Genomic DNA, 6,801 nt, shown 5'->3' with positions numbered 1-6,801 from the left:
GGGTAATAGAATACCCTTCCAGTGTATTACGATTCCCAAAGTTAGCCATGGATCAAAATTCAAAAAGTTTTCAAACTTAGTTTTTATGAACCCCGCTCTGATACCACTTGAAAGTTTGTTAAGGATGTTAAACCCTATAGAATTGGCCCAAGGCTAACCAAGAGGGAGGGGGGTGGATTGGTATTTAAAAATATCTTTAAGCAAAAAGAACGATTATCACAAACCAAATCACCATGAAAACAAGTGCGGAAGAAAATAAATGAGGAAGCAGTAAAAACAAGAATACAAGGATTTACTCTGGTTGTATCGAGTTTTATAGGACTTCCACATTCTCGTCACCACACCTACCACAATATACTGTGATAATCTCTCAGCCATTACTCTCGCTACCAACCCTGTATTCTATACACCTACTAAACAAATTGAGATCAATTACCACTTCATCCAAGAACACATTCAATCATGTAGACTTCAGCCCCAACAGATTTCTTCCAAGGATCAACTAGTGAAAATAATTACAAAATCCTTACCAATCCAATAATTTGAGTATCCTCATAGCAAACTGACTGTTCAGCCTCCTCACTGTCTATTTGAGTGGGGCTAATAGTTACCAAGAATGAATTTTGCACGTGACACCATACAACTACACCACTTCACATTCTTATAGCCACCTAATATAATATTTACCTTACACGTGTAAAGTAAAAGAATCACACAGATGTAAAATATGTATATATATACTCCCACTTGGGAAATCAATAGTGAATGCATTTTATTCCTCTACAATACTATTACTTTAATATTAGTGTTCATGATAAATCAAGTTGTCCTGTTGATAAGGATCTGAACTCAGTTTGCCATGCTCGCACAAAAGAGGGGGGGGGGGGGGGCAAAGACCCGACGTTGTGTACTCTAATGCCCCAATATTGTGTACCCGAGCACCCTGATATTGTATAGTTTGCTTGGAGAAAATATATAGAGCAGAGCACACTAGCACTTAAGATTCAACAATGCAACGCTATCAGGAAGACTGTAGAAAGAGCATTGAGCATCATGGTGCTCTAAACTAGCACTGCAGTGCTGTGAGGCCAGCAAGATTGTTTTTCTTTCTCTTTATTTTTAAGAGTTGCGTCCCTTCATTATAAGAATTGTATCAATTTGTTTGATCATATGTAAGAACGGTGTAATAGAGAAGGGACATAAGGACAGAGTGAGAGAGAAGAGAGATCTATATTAATTCTCTCATATTTTCATAGTAGATTTTTTTTGTGTGTGGGAGGTCTTAAATTTTTTTTTTTGCAAGGACCCGACGTTGTGTACTCTAATGCCCCAATGTTGTGTACCTTAGCAAGCTGATATTGTATAGTTTGCTTGTAGAAAATATATAGATCAGAGCACTCCAGTGCTTAAGATTCAACATTGCAGCGCTGTTAGGAAGACTATAGAAAGAGCATTGAGCATCGTGGTGCTCTAAACTAGCGCCGCAGTGCTGTGAGGCCAGCTGGATTGTTTTTCTTTCCCTTTATTTTTAAGAGTTGTGTCCCTTCATTATAGGAATTGTATCAATTTGTTTGTTCTTGTGTAAGAACGGTGTAATAGAGGAGGGACATAAGGAGAGAGTGAGAGAGAAGAGAGATTTATACTAATTCTCTCATATTTTCATATTAGATTTTTTTTTGTGGTGTGGCTCCGTAATCTTTTTCCGGTTTCGAATTTTTCACTTTAAATCCTAGTATTATTTACTTTCCGATGCTTTTCTATTTTATTGTTTGTTTCTTTGAGTGGTTTACTTCCACCCTCAACAAATATTTGATAACTTGTTTTGTGTATTTAAAGTATTAAACTGTGCTCTCTAAACTTACTAAAAAACTAATATGTCAGAAAAAATAAAGAAAATGGTTTTTTGTAATTATAATGCCATGAAAACCTCCACATGAGGCCACCTTTTAGCTTGAAGTCAATTTTTAAGAAAGTAAAGAAATAAATTGCATGAGTATATCTTAATAAAATGTGTGAGAATGAAAAATTAAAAAGCTAAAAAGAAAGATAAATATTTAAAATAAGAAGATATTAATTCGGAAATATAAAATAACAATACAATATGTTTCTTCATTAGAAAATTTAAATAAATTAGGACATTATGCCTTTAAAATATATTAATAACTCCTTCGTTAAAAGATCCATTTTTGATTAGTCAAGCGAACATGCGAGTCTATTATTCAAATAAAGAAAGAGTGAAAAGAGAAGTAAAGAAATGAATTGCTTTTGTCACAAATGTAGGTTTTGAAAAAGATGAAAGGAGCTGGAGATAGTTCATTTGACAAGCAAGGTGGCAATATCCTTCAAATAACTATTTTTTTATTAATTTTGAATATTAACATCACATCAAATCATAAACTAAAGCTGTAAGATTATATGTATTGTCTTTCACTTTTCTTTGTCCATCATATGTAAGCTAAAACTTAGTTTATCAATATTAAATTCTTGCTTTTGTTCTTAGTAGAAATGTTTGATGCTTTCAGTTTTTCTTTCCCGTCAGTTCTTTGAATTGAAAGGAGTTTTCTATGTGGCCGAATTGTATCCTAAGGCAACTTTAGAGACCTGTAAAGTGGAAAAACTGTAAAACAAATAGTAATTTTACTCACCAGAATATAATTTTACTCGTTTGAAAATATATCAGGATAGAAAAACAACTGATAGAAATAAGAAACATATTTTACAGGAAGTGTAGGATATTTTAAAAGAAATATAGGAAAATAACATTTTTCTTTGTAAGATAAAATTTAAATATTAAATAGCTTATTTCAAATATTTTCTTACACAATTTTCCCCTTCAGTGTGAGAAATTATTACGTGCGGAGTCCGAATGGCAATCGGACTCCAATCAGAATAGATCACCTCATCTATACACAACTTATGTATAATTTATGCACACATTGGCTCTGATTGAAGTCCAGAAATAAGATATGTCGGGATTTCACACTTAATAATTTCTCATTCAAAAATAGTACAATATGAAGGCAAATAATCTAATTATGCCACACTTTTCTTTCTTTATCCCACTCATTGAAGAATGTGAACATGTTTCCCAGCTGTAGCAGCTCCCTTGAAAAAGTTGTAGACCCACATGAAGAGCGCTAAGACTATCTATTATTATGAAGAGGCTTAGTGGCTGTAGTTACTTGTAGTCATCTAAATTAATTTTGTTCACTATAATTATGAAGAGGCTTAGTCTCTTGACGTTGAATATCTGCATAAATAAAGGTTCCTTATGGTTTTTACATTTGGAGGTTGATAGAAATGAATAAAACTAAAATAATTTTAATTAGTATAAATATAATTAAAATTTCCGGCTATCCCATCAGAAATTAATTATTAAAATAAAGCTTACTATATTCATTATTAGCATTATCTCAACTATTTTGGGTAGGTTTTTTAATTCTCATTTTGCATTCGTCTATGATGAGTGTTGCTTGATGGATTAAAACTATCCTATAAAAATATTTTTAAATATATCCAATTCATGTCATCTTAGATTTAAGTATTTTACTTTTTAATTTTCTAACATTATTTTGATCAGTTTAACTTCAATCCAACTTCTTTGAAAGGCTTGAGTGCTCCTATTTGGATTAGACTACCTAATCTCCCTCTTCTATGTTGGGATGAGATCAACATTTGTAGAATTGCTTCCTTGGTTGGTAAACTGATCTTGATTGATGGCAACCTTTTTCAATGGAGCAAAAGAGAATTTGGAAGAGTTTGTGTTCGTCTTAATTTGGACACTAAACTACCCCAAGTTTTTTTAATTTTATTTTTATCCAAAGTTAAACTCTGCTAAATAAATATTTTCAGATTGAAAGCATTTAGTTTACAATAAATTTGAACATAAAGTGAAGTTTACTTCACTACCTTCAAATCAAGTACACAGACAAAACATTGCATGCAAATACTTTAGTTCTTTACATAAATAAGGCCAAATTGTTTCTGAGACCCTACTAGTTCCAAAGGTTTCAGAAACTAAACGCATAAATATAGATAGTCTCTAGCATATTGCTATGTACACCCATATATTTTTTATAATCTTATGAGAATCTCAATCCTTGCTCCATTTGGTGGCTCAGTTGCACTTCCGGGGGATGGGCAAGCAACTCTCCTTCTAACCATGTTCTGCTTCTTTATAGTAATGAGCTTATCATATGCACACCAAGGAAAGCTAATAAAACAAAGCCTCTTTACACTTTCATTGTATGTTCCCTAGTAATCCTTGTGATATGTCACATGATAACAAGTTGATGCCTTCTCATATGAAGCTCCACTCTTGCCCCCATAATTATCTTCATCAAGCCATGCCCTTACATCTTTCCTCAATGACTTCACAGCTAGTTTGACTGCTTCACCATCTTTGTACTCGTTGAACTTCCTTGACAACTTCATTAAGCTCCCAATAAGGAGTTCTGCTTCATTCATCATGCCATAGTGTTCCATCAGATTTCCCCGCTTAAAATCATAGTTTTCCTTGAAAAACATGGCATCATTAGTATAATCCATGAAGCCATCGACCTCCATGTCTGGGTCATAAGACCTTTTTTCTACATCTTTTGTGAAGGATTTATAAGGTACCATGGGGGCAAATGGTCCTTCACCGCCCTGAAGAGCTTCCCAATCACTCCCTTTGAAATGTAGGTTGCTTTGTCAGGCTTTTCCATGAAGTCAGGGTACTCCTTGACAGAAATATGAGGAGGAATTTCAGCTGGAACACCATTCTCGGGGAAGCCCACAGCAATTGAGTAGAGTTTTGCAAGCTTGATGAAGGGTGGCATATGTGCCATCATAGGTTCTCTGTCAGTGAAGATGGTGTGAGCATTTGAAATGACACCTAAATTGTCATTGATGATGTAATTTGTGAAATGCTTTGAGACTTCCTCAATTTGAACTTCATGTTCAAGAGTTGCAGATGGGGCAGCTGTATATTACATAGGCAAAGCTTAACTAGGCGGAATAAGCACTGGGTTCCAACAGACAAAGTATATATACATGTCACTTCCTGAACACTCATTTGGGTGTGGCCTTTCACCTTTCCGAAGAAAAAATTAACACAGTCAATCATGTGATAAAGATGTAAGACATCAACAACACTCAAATTGTGAACATTACTAGGATGTAAGCAGGGGTTCTTAGCGACAACAACTTTCCCTTTCACCACCATAGTACGTTGATCAGTTTCCCTCGTAGGGGAGGTCTCACAGTAGGCACAAGACCTAAATTATATGAGTATGAAGAGCCATTCACCAAATCAAGATGACAATAATCTTCTCTGAAGTAAACAAAGTTTTTCTTTATGTTTGGAAAGATAATACTGATAGGTTAGATATAAACAAATTGTTGAAGATTGTCCTATGCTACATGATGGAGTAAAATCTGTTGTTCTTATCCACTGGTCATCAGTAGGATGGTTGAAATAATTAAAACCTGGACCTTCATGCATAACATGGAATTTGGTGGAGGCATTGCATAAACTTTAGGAGCAGCTTGGACTTGGATTTTGAGAAACTTGAAATCTTGAATAACATTATGGCATAGCTGGATCTGCTAAATGCTTTCATAAAAAAGTTTAAGCTTATATAAGCTATCTTTATATGATATGAAAAGGCAAACCTTTATAAAGTTAAATTCGAACTCAATTCGGACATCCTTTACAGTCAAAAAAATATATAACTTATTTTCAACAATTTGGAAACCAAAATGCACTATAACATCCTCCATAACATGTGATGAAGTACTAGGCTTGGGTAATATGTCACGCTCAACATCTTTAGATGTCAATAAATAGCCTTGAAACCACAAGCGCTGCAGATAAGTCATATTTTTTATATATGTAGCTCTCGGGCTGCTTACAAACTGCACAACAACAAATACTTTTGATGTCACTTTTATACTTTTGGGATGTCGAAGCTTGAATGCAAACATAGATCCCTCTCCGATAAATTTCTCCAGGCACTCTTTTACCTGAATAGCCGTGGTATTAAGAGGGAAACTAGAAACCTGAATTATTTTACCTCCTGGTTTGAAGCTTTTGGCTGGCACAACATCATGCCAATGCCTCAATTTACAACACACAATTAAAATATCAAATGCAAAGAAAAATTCTTCTAAAAAGCAAGGATCGCTATAGAAGAAACATGATCAAAACTTCTAATGAAGTTCTTATCTGCTGCGCTGATAGACGAGAGAAAATTTTGAAGTTCAATACTCAGGATTTGTCAGGGCAACATCGAACGAGAAGAGTTGTTGAGCTACTTATGTTTTATGAAAGCAAAACTAGAACTTTTATAAAAGCTGGGATTAATACGCACCCCCCATTATACGAACGGAGCAGAGGATACACTGAACGGACTCAAAGTTTCTCTAACATCAAGCTTTTTCATTCGAGCTTGAATTTGATATTAGGTTTTATTTTTTTAAAGTAAAGTTGTTATAAAAAGATAAATTTTGTAGTAATGAAAAAAAACTTATTTTCATGCACATCTAAATTAATTTCAACATAAATTATTAAAAACTTTTTATGTATTATAATTTTTTACATAATTTAACATTTATCTACCAAATTAAAGCAATAACATTTACTAAAAGAATACTTCAAGATGACCTATTTTTAAAATAGCACTTGTAAGAATCTCCATAAGTAAGATAAAAGGAGATGTGCCAAATTTTGATCATTAATTATTCCTATAGAAAATGAAAAAATTATTAAATTTTAATTTTATTCTTCATAGTATCCTCTTAACACTGTTTGCTTCAGTT

General features: G+C 33.7%; 1 pseudogene; it reads right to left on the bottom strand.

The window, feature by feature from the left end:
* Positions 1-4,074: 4,074 nt before the first annotated feature.
* Positions 4,075-5,206, bottom strand: LOC110107511 (annotated as a pseudogene).
* Between the last annotated feature and the right edge of the window lie 1,595 nt (positions 5,207-6,801).

This window comes from Dendrobium catenatum, unplaced genomic scaffold (genome assembly GCF_001605985.2).
Source record: "Dendrobium catenatum unplaced genomic scaffold, ASM160598v2 fragScaff_scaffold_203, whole genome shotgun sequence".
In the NCBI taxonomy this organism is placed as follows: domain Eukaryota; kingdom Viridiplantae; phylum Streptophyta; class Magnoliopsida; order Asparagales; family Orchidaceae; genus Dendrobium; species Dendrobium catenatum.
The sequence above is the reverse complement of the archived record's forward strand: the minus strand, read 5'-3'. Positions and strand labels throughout refer to the sequence as shown.